General features: G+C 39.4%; 1 protein-coding gene across 6 annotated transcripts in view; it reads left to right on the top strand.

Annotated features, from left to right (window-relative positions):
• TEAD1 (TEA domain transcription factor 1) overlaps positions 1–21,256 on the top strand; it is a 159,125-nt gene continuing 137,869 nt past the window's right edge. For 3 of the 6 annotated variants that reach the window (XM_064452745.1, XM_064452746.1, XM_064452747.1), the window contains exon 1: positions 1–143. The gene's annotated coding sequence lies outside the window, so the exon portion shown is untranslated. The remainder of the gene's footprint in view (positions 144–21,256) is intronic. The other 3 variants (XM_064452742.1, XM_064452743.1, XM_064452744.1) reach the window with 1 other exon arrangement.

Below are 21,256 nucleotides of genomic sequence, written 5' to 3' on the forward strand. Positions count from 1 at the left end.
GCTGCTGCTGCCGCCGCTGCTGCTGGTTAATTGCACATTCAAGTGGAAAATTTTCGGGAGTCAGCAGAAACATTGTATCCAAAAAAGACAAAGTCGCAGTTACAACAACACCGAGGAGATTGTCCCTGGAAAACTTCCTTTCGGTAGGAACCATAGGGTGGTTTGTTTTTTGTTTTTTTTTTTAATTTTTTTTTTATTTATCCATAACGTTTTAAAGAGATCTATTCTACAGATGTCCACAGTGCTGATGCGGAGGGCCGGTGGCAGCCTTTGTTCACAGAGGGAGCGTTTTCAAAGGAAGTACACTTCTAAGGGGGAGGGAAAAAGTTGTACAGTACGGCTTTTGTAACCAAATTAAAACAAAGCGGCCCCCTCCAAACAACTAAACAAAAACAACGAGGAGAAATCAAGCGTGAGGGGAGAAAAATATATCCGTTTTTACCAAGCGAAAAAGTTTGCGCTCCTACCTCGCTTCAACGTAATCCTAGTCGTGATTTTTCTCCTCTTGAAATCTGCTTTAAGTGGATTGGTGTTACAGTATAAAAATATTTATGAAACAATGAAATACCAGCCACCCATGTTTCTCGGGAGACTTGTTAACTTATTAGAAACAAGTGCCTGCCTTTGATATGAAGAAATGAAAAGTGACCTCCAGAAGTGCTGGGAAGTTAGGGAACAGTTCTGTCCTACGCTTTCTGAATGTAAATGGCTCCCAGTGTTTTTTAGCTGTTCGTTGCTGAGCACCATCCGGGAAAGAAAGGCCAAGAAACATCAGATAGTACTGGCATTTTCTGACATAAAGTAGTATATGTAAGAAATGTAAGCTGAAATGGCAGAGCCTCAGGGAAAAAAAGTACCTATGCAGCTGTATTCCTGTCTAACAGAAGCATATTTGCTTTCCCTTAGTGCTGATAAAGTTTAGAAAAGCAATATTGCCAGTTAGCGGTTTTACAGAGATAGCTAACCTAGATAGTGGCAAAGTTTGGAGTGGCGTGGATAAAATACTGTTTTCTCTAGCTGAATGTTCAGTTATTATGCACGGCATCTAATATGGAAATCTCTGTGGGAATGCCTCTTACAGGGAAATTCATGTAAATAAGTGCTACCTGCAATTGAATATGAAAACAGAGATTATTGTAATTACATTAGGATTTAATTTAAAATTATGTAGGGTGGTTCTTATAACCCTAGATTGGGAATGTGTGGCTGTAATGTATGATGTATCCTGTCTCTATAAATAGTTGGGGAATACCATTACAGGGATTTTAGATTGTACTGATGGTAGAATGGTACTATCAAAAATGACACAGACCTGTATATTAAATCGCTTCTGGGGGCGGGAGGGAAGCTTGCATGTTTGTTTGTATATATGTGTGTGTGTATATAGTTATATATATTTATGTATATGCACACATATGCATACTTTATTTGGGAATAGAAATACAGGAATGAATACAGTGGATGTTCTTAAAACACAAAATCAAAGATTTTATATTTGGGTCACATTTTGAACTTGCAAGTTTTTAAAATCAACTTTTTGAAATGACTTTCATTAAGGATAAACTCTTTTGAGGTGCATTTATTTTTCACTTTCATGGTAAAACCTGTCTTTTCACACTGCACTGATTTTTAGTTAGGCCAAGTGGCATTTTCTATACCAGTAGGGATAATTCTGCATTTTGTCTGCTGCAGGTTTTTATCAGCTGACCAAGCAGAAATCTTGGGTGCAAAGGATTTATTTCAATTTTTTTCTTAGTGATCCAGAAATACCTGTGGAAAGTACTTTATCGCTAAACGTGTTAGGTGTATTTTGAGCATCAATTTTACATATGCTGCTTTGGTGAAGTAAATATTATTAGCCTTTGCACCCAGGAGAGTGTAACAACAGCTCTTGAGATTCAAATTATGGTTTTATATTCTGTACAGTTTCTTAGTGCTGAGTGGGATGTAGCTGAGCAGCGAAGCAGGAAAAATTTTTATTTGACAAGAGTCTTAGCAAAGACAGCCTTTGCTTAAAGGAGTTTTAATTAAACGACTAAAAAAGAACAACAGAAACTTAATTATGAACTAGACCCGCCGTGAGCTTCCAGCTGAGAAATGATAGCGTATTGTGATGTGTGGAGATGTGTGAGCATGTGTGTAACATGTCTGGTATAATTTGTAACTAGTGTTTTGTTGTTGTTGTTGCTGGATGGTGTAGTGGTTTTGGATATCGTTAAAGTGGTTTTTAGGCTTTGTTTGTCCATGCCTGAAAAAGTTAAGTCACGTGCAAGGGGGGAAAAAACAGATTTCTTCCTTCTTTCTTTTTAAGCTACCCTCGTAGATCAAATTGTAAGCAAACTTTCAAGACAAAGTACAGGCAAAAGTGTAATAGAAACTTCTGGAGCTACAGAGGAATTCTGGTGTCTTTCACTTAAAAAAAGTGAAAGGTAAAAATATGTAATTGTGTATTATGATAGCTGTCAGTTTTAAATCTATAAAGTAGGATGGTTGCACTGCTGGAACAATTTCACTAGAAGCAGTCTCACTTTATTGGAAGGTGCCTAAGTCTGTTTCCAAAACACAACGATTTTGTGTACGGTTCTGAATGTGTGTGTTTGGGAGAAGGTTACCTTTCAAACATTATCTTTTGAACGCCTGGTTTCTGACTGTGTATATACACGCGTACATCAGTCTTTTTAACTGGTATTTCTTCATGACATTAATATTAATGCTGTATCTTTCCAGAGATGGTTTTAAAAACTGTCTTTCTGAAGTGATTCCATTTATTTAAGAAGAAAAGGTTTGCTAGATCCAATCCTCACTCAGGTTAAAGTGGCTGGGATGACTCATAGGAATAAATATGCGCTGGATCAAATACTAAGATATTTACAGCATATGCTTTATGTACATGGCTAGTATGATATTTGATGTCTAAAGAAGGACATAGGTGCTATTTTGTATCTTTGATTAAAGCTTTGACACAGATGCTTTTTCAAATTTGTGTATGGGGCTTATGTTCTGCTTTGCTCGTAATCTGTCTAAAACTTGCAGGCAGATTTCTATTAAAAGTTGGTCACTCATTCCATTTGTGCTCTTGTTCGTAGCATGTGCAAATATGAGGTGAGGGCAGACTTTTTAAAAATCTGGTCGAAATTCAGCGTAATTCCATCGACTTCATATGGCCTGTTGCTGTATTACGTTGGCTGTAATAAGGGTGCAAACTGGCCCTTTAAACATGATTTTGAAACCCCCAGTTCATCAGAGGGACCTACTTTTGCTTTAGAGAAATAGTACTTACTTATTTCTGGGATCTGAGGTTTAATTACTGTTTTGTCACCATGCTGCACTTTGACATTAGTGCTTGCCTCAAGTAGGAATGTTTTCTATTTCTAAACTACAGTCATTTACTATTAAAAAATATAATTTAAGTGAGACTTAACAAAATTTTAGAACCTGCAAGAGGTAAATCATCTCCCTGAAAGAAATGGCTGTTAGAGGTTTTGTGGCAGTTTTTGTGAGTACTGTATAATTTAAATTGTATCCTGTGATATATGAATGGATTAATGGCATTATTTATTGTAAAGCCAACCGACTCTAAGCCACACTGAAGACACATTTTTAAAAGAAAAAATCTCTGCCATAAATTCCCACTTTATGACCATATCTTGTTCTGTGTTCTTGCACAAAACTCCTTTTGACTTTTGCAAGTGGAACAAGGATGGAATAATATTTCCTGGAATAATTTTGTGTTTGGTTTTAATGATTGCTCATTTCCAAAACATAAGAGAGTGAAAAGTTGCAGACTTCAATCCTTTGAGGCAACAACTTCAGATCTGCTCCTTAGATTTGTCGCATAAAATTCAGCTAGGAGTTTTTGTATGAAATCCCGATCCCGCTGCAATCACTGTGAGTTTTCTCCTGTTATTGGTAAAGCCAAACTTTCTCTCTGTGTTGACGCAGATTCAGCAACTTTTACACTATATCAGGTTATTAAAGTTCCGCCAGAATTGTATTAATTTTAAAATACAGGGATTGAAGAAATGGAGGGAAGAGAAAGAAGGCAATAAGCCTGTGTCAAAATCTGGCTCCTAACAACTGATTTGAGATATTCTACACAGGAAGCCTATGAATGTCTCAGAGTAACCCGTCATGTGCTACATGCCCTTAGTTGTTAGATGCATTTTGTACATACGTCAAGAACACGATGAAAATCCGCAGAGTGTGTAAAGGGTTTATAGACACTTGCCCAGTTGGTGCAGGGCTGCAGACCCATTTCCTAGTCCCTCCAGCTTGTGTCTGGCTTCGTCAGAAGCCGCCCTTTTCAGTTTGGCTCCCCTCCAGTCCAAGGTATCACCTACAACTTCTTGTTCTTTTGTCTTCTAGTCATTGTTTACTGGAGCAACGTGATTATTCCCTTTGCATCCTGCTGTACCTTTCCAAATGGCCTTCTTAGATTTCCAGCTCTTATTCACTCTTCGCTAAACTTTCGAATCGGAGATAGTCCGTGCGGCAGCAGAAGCATATGAGCAAAAAATGCAAGTTTATTTGCTAGCAGGTCAGAAGGTAAAATGTGAAATCTCAGTGCGCTGGGAGGGGGAAGGGAAGGAAAGTTTAGGGTTATGTGTAAAACTATTAAAACGCTATTGACGGAATCTAAAACAATGACGAGTGCTGTTGTTTTTACAGATACATGAACTGAAAACTGCTGCTAATGATGGGAAATGTTAATTATGTGAGAACATATTGAACTTATATTCTCTGGCATGAACTTTTTTAAATGCATCAACTGTGCTGCCTTTTATGCACACAGCTTTCTAATTATCATAATTCAGTACAGCTCTGGCTTTTGGAAAGAGTTCAAGTGCAATCTCAACTTAACATGAAAGGATTTTTTTTTTGTTAAACTGAGAATGTTCAAGAACAATTTGAAAAGATAATCTAAAAATGCTGCATACTTAGCTGGGTATAAGTCAGAAAATAAATATGTTCCCATAACTGTCTATCAAAGCAGAATAGATTATTAGAACAGAAAGTTATCTATTTTTCTCATTATGTCTTTCACACTCCCACAGAACACAACTAAAAGTGCATTTCCATAATTGAATACCATAGTCGGATCTACTATATATTGATTGACAGTAGTTTTATTTTGTCAGTTTTTGAAATGGTTAATTGAGTGGATTACTGTGTTGTTATTAAAAGATTTTTTCTCAAATAGTGTATAAGTAACAAAGATTTAATTTTCTTAAATAAAGCAAGAAGACAACTTTTTTGTATTAACCCATTGTGTTTCTGTAACATATTAAAGTTCCATTGTAAATCTTCCTTATTGGTCAGTATTCACACCTTGTCTTTGTGCAGCTTGAGGGGGATGTAAATACCAGGTCTTTCTGAAGCTTTCAAAAGTGTGGGTTTTGGTCTGTTTGGTTTTTGTTTGGATTTTGTTTGGGTCTTGGTTTTGGGGTTTGTTTTTTTTTTTCCTATATGAGGGGAAAAGAAATTTCATTTAACTTGCACTTGAATTATCCTTTCAAAAATTTTGTTTTTGTACGTGATCAAATTGTTAGTTTCCACCCCACCCCACTCCATTTTACCCAGCTTCTAGCTGAAAGAGAATCAGAATTTTTTTTTCCATACTTGTCCTTTCCTTTACTACAGTACATGCTACTTTTCTAAAATGCAAAAGAAAGCTCCAGTGAAACAAAATGACTTCATTTGAGCTGGCACTTAAGAGCAGAATTCACTTCCATAGTGCTGAAATAAAAGAAGCCAAGTGTTTTAAATAGCCACTCCCCTAGGCCAGAGTGTTTTTAGAAAAGCTCATTGTCTAGATTTGAGCTGTAGCAGTATGCCTGTCTCTGTTAAATCTCCTGATCCAGACAGCTCGATTTCTAAAGTTGACATCTGGTTTACTCTTTGTTCACCTGTTTAAAAAAAATGCAAATAGACGAGTGCGCCATTGCCCTAGAGCTCTGCAAAAAAAATAAAAATGCTGTTGACAGTTTGTCAAATAGTGCTTCCAGTCTAAGACTGCAGTAGCCTATTGTTATGCCAGCAACAGGCAACAGAAGTTGTGGCACCATATGGCTAGTATATGCTTCAGATAAGCTATCTGTTAATTTAGCTTATCAGTAGCGTTTTGATATGCTTCATGTTTGAATCACCAACCAGTATGGCCTTGGGTATTTTTGGTGCCAAATTATTCCTTAACATTATAGACATCACAGTTATTCCCTTGGTGGAATCTCTTGCCATTCATTCACCTCATGGTGCCGTGAACAATGGTGCTTATTTTTGGAATTAGCTGGCATGTTTTTTTACATGGTCGTCTTTCTGTTGAGAGATTATAATTCAGGAATGACATTTCAGTCTTAAGGGGAGAAAATGTCAGAACAGACTTTGGAAGAAAAAGTAAATTCATAGAGGTTTAGTGGATTAAAGCCTCTCTTAGGCACATCTCAATTAAAAAACTGTATAGTGTTTGGGGTCATTAAATAACGGTAGAAAGGAAATTTTGTTCATATTTAATCTACCACCACCATGAGTACGCACTTCTTGTCCTAAAGCTGGTTTACAGTTTAAAATAAAAGGCAAAGCTCTGTAAACAGTTTCATTTTCCACATCCCTGATTTTACCTTTGTTCTTTCAAAAAAAAATAACCTTTAAAAACAATTGTGTCCCTGTATCTGCTATCAGCTGATTTTTGAAGTCTTATTTTTTTTATTTCTGCTTTTTCCACAATCAACTGAAAACCTTGTAGAAAACTTGAAGATTCAGTGGACGTTGCTTCATTTTCCCCCTACCCCCGCCTTTCTTCGGCTGTAATTATTTTGTTGCAGGAAAAGTCTCAAACCATAAATACAGCCTTACATTCAGTGCCGCAGTGATGTCCTTAGGGTTGGATCTGTCTGTTGCTCTCTGACCTTGCAGCACATTCCTTTGTGTCTTCTGCCCTACAGGCTCCATCTCACTGTTCCTTACAGGGCACCGCATCTCTCTCTGGTTGCCTGGACCCTCCTCTTTCCTTGGGTATGCACTTACTTGCTCTTGGGCAGCGCTTGATTAGGCTCTCCTTCCTCTGGATTATGGTGGCTTTTTGTTTCCCTCCTTTTGCTATCCATCTTGCCAGGTGCTCCTTATCCTAACTCTTCTGCTGCTGCTCATGGATGTGGTCTTGCTGTTAGGTCTCTTTGCCCACCCCAGTTGCTGTGCTGCTTCCACTCCTTCCTTGCCCTGGCTATTGGAAAGAAAGGATGGCTGTGCTTGTGCAATGCCTTTCATGTCCAGGATCCTTAATGACCAATTAAAGGGCCAGATTCTCTCTCAAAGAAATTTGCAGTCATCTTCTAAGTCTGTTTGCTGACACCGCTTTTTTAGTAATGAAAGAAGGTCAAAGAGAAGAAAATTTTTCTCCTGCCCCTTTGGAACAAGAGCAGTATGACAGTCTGTAACAACAGCCATTCTCTAACGCCCCACTGAAGTCCACCCAGATGATCTGCATGGAAAAATGCAGGAGCTGGCAGAGCAGCTAGAGGCCAACCAGGTGGGCAGTGAAGTGAGAGGTGATGCTCCCACCTCACCACTGTGCCCAAGTCTTCATGGACACCTGCAGAAAACAAGACAGATTTCTTGCCCATCGCTTGGAATCTAAGGCTGCTAACAGAGGCTTTTAGTTTCTCTGCAGGGACGTGAAATGCTAGCGTCTGTCCACTTGGAGCTGGGTTGGGGGTCACCTCAAATTTTAAATCTGTTTTAAATTCAGATTTAAAGTTCAGGTCCATGGTGTGACTCATGCAGTTGGACGATAATAGCATTTTTTGTGTTCTGGCTCATTGCAGATTAGACCTGTGATCTCTCATTCTCATGGTGTGACTGGGGGGAAGGTAAGTGAAGAGGCTGGGAAAGGGAAAGGAGAGGTATTGAGACTTCCAATTCTCTGTGAGGCACATGTGCATCTTCCCTACAAGTAATTTCTAAGCGCTTAACTGTGAGAGGCAATTTCCATTCCACTAATGTATCTAGTTATCACCCGTAATAAGTATGGTTGTTCTTGGACTGGTGGAGCTGTTAAAACATAACAAGTCTGTGTTTATTTAGTACGATAAGATGCATCTTTCATATGGGTATGGGGTTTGGTTTTTATTTATTTTTTTTTTCTTGGTTAAACTTCAGAGCCTGTGAAGTTTTAGTTGATTTGGTATCTGCTTGACTTGGCTTTACTAGTGTTTCATTGGTTCCAGTCATTGTTTTGTAAGAGGAAATCCATAGCTCCAAATAATGTGCATTTTGCTCTTTAAATTGACTGTTATTTATGCATAGTAATTTCTTGCTTTGTTTCTTGGCATATTTACTATATGTTTACTGACCTGTTGTAGATAAGCAGTTGAAGGGGCACATCTGAAAGACAATTTAAAAATATACAGCTTCCTATACCGATTCATTTTAGCCTCTAGCATTAGTAATTTTTTTGTTGGTGAAACAATGACCCATAAATAACTTTATTTTCCAAAATCTCGAAAAACAATACAAAGAAGTCCAAAGGGTAGTAGAATTATCATCGTTCTTCATTGCTTGGAAAATTAACTAATATTCTGGCCTCTGAGATTTTGGAAACAAATTAAAGAACCCTTTTTTAGGTAGCAGGCTGCTTTTAATGGTTCTTCTGTATTAAGGAAAGTACAGTATTGTAGGTTATTTATTTCTGGGCATGCAGTACAGGGTGAAGAGCCTGCAATTCAGCTAGCAATGCCTCTGTGCCCTGAGGTAAACTCTATTTCACAAAGGGAATTTTGATTATGGTCTACTGCTCTGTAGCATAGTGGAGGCTTCAAGAGGCAAGTGGTAAATGCTACCAAAGAAAAGCTGGATGGGAGCCACTGACGTCATCTAAGTAAATCTGCTGTAGGACTATAGCCATAAAATGACTGCCAGCCACTGAGCGCACTTTGGCCTTTTCTTGTCAACTGTTTTAACTGCTGGTTGTTGTTGGTGGTTTTCTTCCCCCCCCACCCCCCAAGCAACATGCATTTTGTTTTCTTTTTTTTTTTTGTGCTACTTGTGCACATGGTGAAATACAGAATTGCTAACATCCCCCTCCCTCCCCGCAGCACTCTACATAGCGTGTGAGTAGCTGCAGCTTGCAGTTCAAAAATTAAAAGTAAACCAGTACTTTTCCACACATGAGCCTAGCAGAATTAAGCTTCCATCACAAGCTATTTTTTAGGTGCAAGAGCCTGGCAGTTCAAGTTACAGCATACTGATGAGGTTTGTGTTGTGGGCAAAAAGCGTTTTGATGCACTGGAGGGCATGCTTCCCTCTGGAAGAACTAGACATGGAAAAATGGCTGGGTTTGGATTCTGAATTAGCACAAAATGCATGTATTTGTGAGCGCTCAAGATCCAGTGTTAGTCATTGCTTTAAAATTGACCTCTGCGTCTCCAGTCACTCCTGAAACAAAACTTTCCTGCTGTTTCACACACCCAAATGTCTTGTTACCAGCTGATCTTTTGATGATACTTTTTATGCACAGCTAAAGAAGCCACCGGCAGTAACAATAGTAGCTCTAGGATTCATTGATTAATATGTAGCAGTAGATATATGTGTATCTAAGGGTATATCTCAAAATGCAATTGAAGCCCCACCTGTCTTCCACTTCAATTTCAGCTGTATCAGGATTTCCACAAAAGTACTTGGGTCTTTGACAGTGGATTTTGAATTCATTGTCAACATTCTCTTGAAATGAATTTCCAGGAAGTTTAACATACTGTTTTTTTTAAAGCAGAGTGCACTGTAAAACACATTTATAATTATTAGCCAGTGTGTCCCATGACGATTTTTATTTACTTGATTTATGTAGGTTTTTTTAACTTTAAAATAAAGATTAAGCATCACTGGTTTTGAAGTTTGAGTCTTATGATCAGAAATATATTAAAACCAGTATCTTATCCATGAATCATTAGATGAGTCAGTTCCTGAAACCACTACAAGCCTCACAGTTCTTGGCTACGACTGAAAGCAGGAAATCCAGGCTTCAATAACTTCCTTTCCCAGTACTGGCTATAGCAGTGTTAGTGGTTAGTATATGCTGCTTTTGTAAGCAATAGGAAGATGTATGTCTGAGGAACAAAGGCACTCAAGTCAATTTGCTGAAACTGTTTATAATTTGTGGTCTTGATTTGAATGTCAGGATATATTGGCGTATACTACATTCTGTGCTGCAGTACATTTTCCAACAGTGATGTTCAGAATATGAAATAGAGGGAACACATAATGGCACAATTCTTGGACAAACCCCATCTATATCAGTTCACCAGAAAACAGGAAGATATTTTAGTGATATCATCCAACTCCTGAAGAGTAATGGGAATGAGAACTGAACACATAGGAGCACATTTAAAATGTTTATTTAGCAGTTACTTTGTTTTATGCTTGTGCAACAAACTATTTTTATTCTGTTTCAGTGCTCCAAAAGGGCTTGAAAAAAACCCAACCCAAACTTGGAACTTGTAAAATAAAAACACATGATTTGTTTTTCAGTCTCCTTTTTTGTAGTGAAAACTGTTTGCCTCCTCATAATCAAGGACACATTGATTGTCTCTATGTCAGTGGAGCATTGCTGGCTGCAGAATCTGTCTCTTTAAATGTGGAGTGCCTGTACACCACAACATCTGTGCAAGGGGATGCACTATTTACCTTGTTAGGCTAACTGGGCCAGATTCAGGTTTGGTACAATGTTGATCTTAATGTGTTTACACCTGGGAAGTGTTCAACACTATGTTTTTCTTCAGTGTTATGAAAGGTAGTTTGGTATCTTGTACTTATTATTTGGTTAATTCAACTCTCTAATTAATTAGCAGCACATAAAAGCCAAACCTAACTTCTTTAATTATTCTTTTTGTTCTTCCCTCCAAAAAAAATCATTTGTTCATAACAAACTCAGAAGAACAAAAGTATTGAGAGCAGTAAATTGGTGAGACACTGCAGTAAAAAGCTACTTTTGACAGCATTGGTTAAACTGTATATGCAGTATTGATTAAAAACAAATACAGAGCTCTTCATTTAAACAGGCAGAATGGTTATTGCACATTAGGCAATGTTATCTTTTGTTTTTGATTATATGTGAAATTGCTTTAATAAAGCAAGCTACAAGTTGGGTTCTTTCATAGCTGGTGCAGCTCAGTGTTGGTAAATTGACCTGAGTGTAACTGATGGGCATTTGTAGAGTTTTGGAGTCAAATGGCTGACACAGGTCATCCCATACTGGTGCCCAGTGTGGTGCTTTCTGAGTCTTGTGTTTGTCAGGCAGTACCAAGGAGGCTTGGGCTGGGGGAAAAGGAGGGAACGCAGACCACCTTGAAGGCAGCTAAGAGCTGAGATCCTTTTCATGTGAAGGCCCATATCCATAATAGAAACTTCCCACCTCCTCCCTCTGTCTGCGCAACTCCATGTTCATGGGAAAGACCTGGAGAGGGTCAATCCCTTGCTCAGACAGTGACAATGGAACCTTTGAGGGACTGTTTTGAGTTATGGGTAAGTTCACCCTTGAGGGAGAGGAAGAGCTTCTCTCCTGGTTGACAGGTTTGCGTCAGCACAGTTTTCATGGGCACTTTTCCGATGGCCCATGTCAACTGCCCTTTTTTCCCCCGCAGTAGGGCTGGTAGCATCCATCCAGGAACAGGCTACTGGAGCTGTGCCTGAGGGGTGCTGCTGGGACTTTCGGCATGGCAGTGAGCACCCAAGCAAGCTGCTTTGTCGACTGCGGGCGTTGGGATTTCTCTTAGAATATGTAATGGAATGCTATTGAGCCATGAAGGTGCAGATAGTGTTTTAAAAAAAATGTAAACAAAGTAACTAGCCCATAACTGCAATTCTCACTGCAGCAACTTCTCTGGTACAGGAAGTCGGTAGAGATCTCAGGTTTTTATACTGAACTTTCCCAAGTACTTGCTGCTCTGCTTCTGGAGGCAAGCCTACATCAGGTGAGGGACTTCAGTAGAGAGTCATGTCCCAGGCAAGGAGAGATCTGTACCGTCACGCTTGTGTAGTGCAGAGCATCATGTGAGCAGAGCGGCTTGGGGTTAGCATGCTGCAGCTATATAAACAGCTGCACTGTTTTGGAGGCAAGCTGGCTTCTCTCACCCTTCCTTCTCTGTCACGTTTTAAGAAAAAGGAGTGGCCTTTGAAAGAAGGGCTAGATGCTTGCATGCAGGCAGGAGGCTCCCGGGGAGGCATGCATCATTTCTTGCTTTCTCTTGGTTAGTTTAAGTGGCGCTTTATTCACAGATGCTGAGCTTGTGTGCCAGCTGTTTGTGTACATAGGAGAAGAAGCCTCACTCAGGTGTGTCCCCTCTGCTATGGGGAGCCAGATGCTGATGCTTTAGGCATTGCAGTGTTCAGCATCACACCACCTATTGTGGATTTAACTTACTGCTTTGTAATTAACTTCTTGTAATAACAATAATTACAATAATTAACTTACTGAAATAACAAGGATGTTCATGCTGCTTCTGCATGCTTCTTTTGGGACAGAAATCCTTCTTTCTTGTTTTCTGTTTAAGGGAAAATTTAAGCACTTTAGTAGCAGACAATAGCAGTGAATTTTCACAGGATCAAAGAATATGTGAAAGGCATTGTTCATGTTTGTGACCATATGAAGGGCAATTTTCTATTAATTAATGTTAAACAACTGATTGTTTAAGAACAAAGAAAAAACCTTCAAGTGGAATAAGCATCTAAAAGTTTAGAAGCAGGTTATAGTTGTGCTTGATTTAATCTATTTAACTTGCAAAGAAATGTAAATGATTCAATATTGTTCTTTTTTTAATTGAACGGTCCTGAATATGGGAATTGTAATGCATAAGATCTGGAGATACATTTTGATCAAGTTCATATACTTTAAATGTGTATGAACTGAATATCTTTTTGTTACTATTGATCAGAGAGATGTCTTGTTGCTCTAATGTGGATCTTGGTTTGGGATTAGAGGCCTGGGGCTTTGAATTGCTTGCTGTCTGTAGACCAAGTCATCAGTGGCTAGTGATTGATTCATTAATTAAAATCAATTTAAATGGATTTGTAAGCCTCGTGTAACAGTTTATCTTATTAACAGCATGAGAAAGGCACTGTGATCTGCAAGGAATGTGTCACTTTAGACAAAATATAGCAGAATTTTTATAGGAGAATTTCATGAATTGCTGTTGCTGTAAGTGATCTATGCAAATGAAAGAGCCGTGCTTAATTCCTACATTAAACAGACTCTTCCTCTTGAACATGTTTTTTTAATTATTTTTTGTGAGCCTCCTCCAAAAGACTTGACTTTAATCTTAATGCGTGTGTGCATGCGTGTGCGTGTGTCTGTGTACATATTCATGGTCACAGAACCTTGTTAAGTATTGTCGAGCTTCTGATATATTCTGATCTTGGAGATTCTTATTTTTTCTGTAACATCTCCCTCACCCCATTTAAAAATATCCACAACAAGAAAAATAATTTTCTAAATTACTGAAAACAAAATGACAGAAAGTACATCTAATGCTGTTTAATCCATGCTCTGCCTGCTCAGCAGTACTGTCTGGAGGAGACACTCTGGACATCTGGAGGGGCCGCACGGGCAGCGGGGAGCTCTGGCAGAAGTGAAAGTGTTGGAGAGATGGCAATAAAAGCTTTCCTGGCTGGGAGAGGGGAGGCTTGTCTGTCATCTTTGCATTTGTTTTGTAATGCCTTTTTGCATCAAGATGTGTAGCAAGTCATTCCAGGCGTCTATATACATATTATGATGCTCTGTTATCAGGCCTCAAGAATATCTAAGCCAAGGTGTCAGCAAAATCAATGGGCATTTTGATTTAGTTTCAAACAGAGCTGGGTTGTTGCCTCCAACTCATAGCTTTGCCCACAACTTTTCAGTAATCTCAATAATGTGTGTACTCCGCATGTGATTTGTAACCCAGGCTTCTACAGGAAAGGAGATTTTAAATTATGCATGCTACGTTGTAGCATCACTTTGCATATTTCTTCCATCGTCCATGCTTTCAGTGCATTTGTGATTAGGGAGCAAAATGAATTAAATGATGAGATCCTTTTTCATTACAATGAAGCTGGTTTCATTTCATGTTTCCTCTGCTGTGTTATGAAAACGGAAGAATCTATGAAAACACGCAGTAATAAATTGTTGATATCAGCTGAAAAATTTTAGTGACCTTAAAAAAAACCACTAAATGAAACTACTACCATCATATATCTCTGGATTGCCTCGGACACATCATCCATTCAACATGTAGGCAATTCTTCAAAGCAAAGCGTTGTTGATGAGTTTTGTTTGTTAGATATTCTTACTGTCACTGGCAGTATAGGCTATAAATTTTTAACCAAGAAAAGGTTTGAAACTGGATTGACACTGTAAACCCAATTGTAGCTGTTTTTTTTTTTTTTTTTACATGCATTGCCTGAGATGTGTGGAATTTGCCATGGTAGAAAGCTTTTTCATTGCTTATGGAAATTGAACAAGTTATTTGGGAGATGTGGTATTTTAAAATAAGTGTAATACCTTACTCATTTGACTTGCAAGAAAGCTTGGTGGTGACCTCCAGTTTACTCCGTGGTTCTCTCTCGGTATTCTTTGGGTTTTGACTTTGGAGGATGGGTGATTCACCTCACCATGCATGTTGGGCATGTTGCCAGCCCGCTGCCTACTAATGGCTCCTGTAAGAAATTTGGAGGACAACGCAGAAGTGCAGGAGGACAGTGCAAACTACCAAAACAGCAGCTCTCGGGGCTCCTCAGTGCACACGTACACCTTCTAAAAAGCCCATGCCACTTGCTGCACCAGTCCCTTTCCTTCTCTGAGTCTACAGCTGGTGCAGATGTGTTAGTGTGGAGGTTCATGGCTGCATCCTGCTGGGTCACTTGAGCCTATGAATTTGGAAGCTAGCATTGAAATCCTGGGCGTGACAAGTTATTTCATCCTGGATGCAGCCCTTGAATCCAGGGAGAAAGCCTTCTTGCCCTGACTTACATTAGCTCTTGTATTAGCATGCCAATTTGAAATCAGAGTAGTCATGCAATAATTATTTTGTGAACCCTTTGGTTTGGAAAGGAGCAAGAAGACTCTTGAACTTAGAATAAATGTGCTGAGTGGTAGCATTTCCTTCAAAACGAGAGAAGAGAGTAAGGCAGGACATAAGGAGGACGTAGCCCTCTCAAAGTGGCTAACTTGCACAGAGGTAACTCCAAGGTAGAAGACACAGGCTGTGACTGCTAGCCCGCTCTTCTAGTATTGAATAGTACATGGGAGTGTAATCCTTTCCTTGAGTTGCTTTGTCTTACACAACCAATTCCTCAGCTGAACCACACTTTCAATTAATTGACTTTCTTCAGTTCAGTTTCTACCATAGGGTTCTGGCTAAAAGGAAGAGGACGTTGTTGGTGAATAGCTTTTAAATAGCACGCTGCATAACCCTGCCATTATGACTTCAGGGAATATTTTCCATTCCGTGTTTGTCTATAACGTGAATCTTAGTAACATTTGTCTTGTATTAAGGCTGCAAAGTTTTTTTTTATGTATGTTGCAAACCTTGTGAAATGTTTTTTATTCTTGCAAATTATAAATAGTTCAGTTGGCTCAGCTATCCCTTTTGTAAGCACACGATTTTTTTTTTTTTATAATAAGACATAGTTATGGGGCAGTGCTGTACAAAATGCAATTGAGTTGTATAGCAATAAAATTTCCATGGTGTTCTATGAAGGTCAGTGGTATGCAATTAATTCCTGGACTGATGGCGAGTGCTGAGTAGGAAGTGTTGCTGCCCTAGACACTAAATATAATAATTAATATCAGGGGTTAGTATTAAAAGCATGGAAAATACATGACTATCATTAGCACAGAATTTGTGCTGATATTTGTTTTAACAAGACTACGGTAGATGTAGGTTCATGCCTTAATGTTACGCTTGCAATTTATAGTTTGCATCTTCAGGGAAAGTATCTGTTCTGAGGCTTGGAGGATATGGTCCAAATTAAGAAGACTTGGTACTTAATTTGTTGCTAAATTTTTGGTGCTTGGTACACCAGTCTTACTAAATGTTTCTAGTTCTCTGTATATCCAGAGGAGAGAGCTGTGTGCCTTTGAAGGTTTCCAGAGGGGGATCCTGGCCATCCACCCTGTGTGCCTAAATTGAGGGGGATGGCATCTCCCTTGTCCGAATAGGGAAAAGTAAGAGTTTACTTGGGTGGGGATAAAGCCGTCATTATGTATGGAAATTCAGGGGTGGATTTGAGCACCTCACTCTCTTGAATGCCTTGGTTATCTCTGCCTGTTTTATACTGTAGCTGCCCTTTCCTGGCCTAATGAAAGTATGGAAGTATCACTGGGCAAAGGAGAAAGGAGAGGTTTGCAGAATAAGGAAGAATGTGTATTTGAAAGGTGCCTGATTTAACCGTATCTGCATGCTCTGGTTTCTCAGGCTCAGTGAGGTATTTCTGTTTTACTTAATAGCGTTTAGAAAAATTGTAAGAAACAGTCAAAATGTTAATGTTTATTTTTCCCCTCTTTACAACACAGTCCTGTGAATGCAGCCTGCCAGATCCCATTGTATTTAATTCTGCTGCCGTGCCATGAGGCTGACTTCGACAACTGGAGACCATTTAAAATATACCGTGTGGTAGATTCCAGTGCGTGAAACTCTCACAGTGCACTTGTTATGGTGCGATGCAAACAAGGCATAATTGCAAGGAGCACAGGCTGAATATTCTGCTGGAACAGGCCAGATTGAACACAAAATGTCATAACTGTGAAGACTGGGGGGAAATCTTGGCTCCAAAGGAGTCAAAGTTGTAAATGAATGGAGTCCCCTCCACTTACCCCGTTATTCACAGAGTCTTTCAGAGCAGCCTTCACTCACTGACAGAGTAAAGAAACTAAGGAAAATTCAGATTAATATTTGTCAGTTTAATGTCTCTCCCTAGTTTTAATCAGGTAGATTTATCCTCTTTAGACGAACTGCTGAAGATGGTAATTGCTCTTGTTTCTCCCCTGATTTTAAATGTGCACTTTTTATGGGAGGATCGGTAGGTATTACTATAAAAAGGACAGTTTGCCTTGGCTTAGTCCATCTCTGTGAGAGCCATAACTTGGAAACAGAGGAATGGTTCCCCATGAAATGCTGCTGCTGTTGAAGGCATTGAAATGTGTTGTGAATCCCTGAGGCCAAGTGCTGTGGGAAGTCATGAATGAACTTTTCAACATAGGGTGCAGAACAGTTCATAGATACTTTAGTGGAACAAAAACTTTAAGTGATGTTTTAGAGGATTTACCATTCTCCATGTGGGCTAAACCTCAGTAAATAAAATTGTTGTAGATTCAAAATAAATAGAAAGTTTAAAAATATTTTGCAATGTAGAAGTATAGCGTATAACAATTCTTATCAACACATATTTAATTTCATTGGATTACAGCTCTTCTAATCTGGTGATTTTAACATGCCTGGGGATTTTTTTTACTGCTTCTGGGAAGAAAAGTGATCATGTGATTAAGGCACAAGTCAGGGGGCAGAGATTTGCATTTGGTTTCTGGGGCAGAGTTGAGTAAGGAAGCTGGGAGAAGTGTTCATTGCTCAGATTACTAGTGTAGGGGCAGTTGGGGAAAAATCAGAGAAAAATCCATCCCTTTGCATTGGGTGTGTGAGTTAATATTTGCAAAGCCCTTTTATATACCTATGTGGAAAGTGCTGTCAGTGTAAGTGATTGTCTTTGAGATAGAGATTTCCCTACTTCTTTGCTTTACACAATTTTCTGTAATTGGCCTGGAGTGGTGAGATTGAGTGTAATTAAGTCTCATAATTAATTAATATGAGAAAGCCTACGCAAAAGCAGAGTAAGTATTTCAGATTTCATTATTTGTTCCCGTCTGTAAAATTGGAGTAATAATACCTTGTTACTTAATGCTGTAAGCAATAATTGGGTAATAGTTATAAAGTGCTTTATTATGAAAATGTATGTAAAGAACCATTTTTAAGTGGTGAAACTGATGCATAGGTCTCAGTCTTTGCAGAAAAGCTGATTCTCCTCTGAAGTAACATGCTGAAACTGGCGTATCCCAGGACCAGGAGAAATATCAAGTCCGTATTTAAGGCTGCTCACAGAATGATCACAGCTTTTTGAAATAGTCTTGCTGAGGACTTGTCTTTTTTTTTTTCTTTTTTATTTAAATAATAGTGTAAAATCCTTAGTTAAAGGTGATTTAGACTTCCCACAGTCACCAAACAGGCAAAACAATCGTATCATGATTTAGGATGTAAAATCTCTGAGCACGTTTTATGATGAACTGTTAATAGACTGTTTTCATCGCATGCAGCAGTTCCAGATCCATAAGGATAAAGCAAGTTACAAAGCCCCCTAGATCTCTTTCTGAGAATGACCTGGCAGCAGCTTTTCTTTCTTCTTTTGCATTTGTAAAATTGAGTACAGGCATTGACCTGGGCATTCACTCCACCGATTAGACACCAAATGTAAACCAAAGGCTGCCTGCACATGTCTCTCCAGCAGCCTGCGTGGAGGAAAAATCACCTGTGCTGCCTGTTTGGCAGTGTGTCCACAGGCGAACAAAATGAGGAATGAGTCAAACCCAGCTGCCTTAATGGCACTGAGGACAGCAAGCAAAGGTCAATAGGTGTCTGTTGGCTGGTGTGTTTCTGGGAATAAGGCTTGGACTAGGGATGGGCTGTCAAAAAGCTCATTTTGATTGCTCCCTGGAAAGGTACCGAAAGCCATGAAACTTGGCCATAACAGTCAGAGCTGAAGCTTTTCAGTGAAACCGCAAATGATATGGCCGCTAAGCCAAGCAAAGACAAGCAGTTCAAACCCATGCCCAGACCATACTTTTACCATCGCTTTGGCTTTACTCTACCAGCTTTGCAAAACTGAAGTGCAGGGAGCAACCCCAGAGGAGGAAGGATGAACCTTGAGTAATTAGCCTTCCAACGGCACAGCAAACAGTATTTGTGCCTGGCAGGAGGCCAGGCCATCAGTACTACGGGTGAGGATCTGGTGAATGAAGCTTGCTTCAAGCAGTCTATGACAGCCTTCCCTGAGTGCCTCTTGGAGGTGTTCCCTGACAGATCACTCGCGGGACTGGTCGGACAGTGGTGAAGCGGTTCGCTTTGTAACTCCCAGCACTCTGGTAGTATCCTGAGTTAAGTGCGGTGGCGATACATTTGCCTATTGCTAACCTCAGAAAGAAACCTCCAGAGCTGACTTACTATGGGGAATACAGGAAGGGTATTTCAGAATGTGCCCTCTGTAGATGTAGCAATGCTGATATTTAACTGGTATAAATGTAAGTTTTGGAAATGCATAATTTTGTATGATAAAGTTTGGCAGAGAAATGCAGTATTCTCTTTTATTGTTAGCTACATCCTTTTCCTGTGAGAGGTTATGAGAATGTTTTCATACTTAACATGTTTCCTCTCCTCACTATAGTTCATCTGCCAATCTGACCCTCCCAAGGAAAGTAAGCTGGCTCTGATCGTCAAATAGACGAAGGGAGTGTCATCAGGAAAAGAGCAGGCAAATTTAAGGTCTAGCCCTTTCTGTAGGACCAGGTTTGGCTCTGTGTGATGCAGAAGGTGATTGTCAAAGGCCATCTGTGTATCTCCACACCACTGTAACAGACATCAGATAAATACACTGTTCTTTTTGTAAACTTCTTAAGAGAACTTCAGAGTGAACTGTCATTTATAAAGAAGCAGTGGCAGCTGCTGCAAAGCTAAATCTGCAATTGAATTGCCGTAGTATATGAGCCTCTTGCTGTGCCCCTTATAAAACTGCCCTGAAAGAAAGTCATATTTATCTCAAAAGTGGCAGGCTTGGCATGATGCCCTGGTACCTTTTTTTCTAGCAAACCTGAAGTGAAACTAGCTCACCCTGTCTCCACTAGATTTGAGTTCACCTAAACTCCTTTTGAGAGAGGCTGAAAGAAAGAAGGGGTGGGGAGAGAGGATTACATAGAGTTTTTAGATTTCCCTGGCACATTTCCACTACCCCACATGAAAGATCTTTTTAAAATCACAGTGAAGTTTGAAATATATTTAATAATTAAATTAAGATTGTTCCTGTTCAGTTTTGGCTTTGCTGAGTTTAACGCAGGAGTCAAATAACTACTGGAGACATAAGAAAAACAAATGCTTGGCACTTTTCCTTACAAGGCTGAATGTGAGTCAGTAACTAAGAAGGCTTCTCAATGGAAAATGAGAAAATAATCTTAATAAAAAATTCAAATTATTCAGATGAGCTGCTTGTAAATTACACACATAAATATAGTAGTTGCCACAATGAGAAACTTTTCTAACACTTTTTGGCAGACAATAACTTGAAAATAAAGACTGAGAGATAATTACTATTATTATTCTTATTACTACTACTACTGTCATTTGGGTTTGGGTTGCATTAGCATTAAGAGGCCCAAATGAGCATCCAAAATCCACTGTTCCAGACTCTGCTGCGCTGTAAAGACACATTCCCAGCTCAGGAAAACTTAGTTTTTAAATGCACAAGACTAGACACAAGATAGGGTCTCAGGCGAGGGAAGGTAGGAGTCTTGCTCGAGCCCCACAGGAACTTGTGGCAAGACCAGGGTTTAATCCTGATCTTCTAAATTCTAGTCCAGCCTTCTAACCGAAAGCTGCAACCCTCATGTAAGCCTTTTGAGTTCCTCTAATGGGATGAGGCTTTACATTTCTGCAATATCAAGATAACATATTGACACCTTCTTAGGAAGGTTATACTGGACTGCAATTAAATAGATCTTCAGGAGGATGTCATGGGACAACAGAATGCTTCATAATTTTTTCTTTTTTTTTCCCCCTTTTCCTCCACCCCCCTTTTCCTGTTTTAATAGCATCCGCCAGTTTAATTTTTATTTCCTTTTCTGAGAGACTGCACCTCCCTCTCACAGCTTGTCGCACATCATGGAGTGTGGAGGTGCAGCATCCAGGACTGAAAGAGGAAATGTGCTGATTTTGGCAGTTGACCAAAATGACCTAATTTCTTTGCTATTGGAAGTTTGTGCACTTTTCTGGCAGGCAGCACAGTTGAAAATACGATTGCCTAGTTCATAGCATGTCTTCATTGAAGAAAATGCTTGCCAGATACTTACACGTTTTGTTCAAATCCCTTCTAGTACAGAATATACCTGACAGGCATAGGCAGCTGGACAGCCTGCTCAGAGGGAGCAGGAATGGGACGATTGGATACAAAGGGCAGAGGAAATGGAACAACGTTTCTG

This window comes from Phalacrocorax carbo, chromosome 5 (genome assembly GCF_963921805.1).
Source record: "Phalacrocorax carbo chromosome 5, bPhaCar2.1, whole genome shotgun sequence".
Lineage (NCBI taxonomy): Eukaryota > Metazoa > Chordata > Aves > Suliformes > Phalacrocoracidae > Phalacrocorax > Phalacrocorax carbo.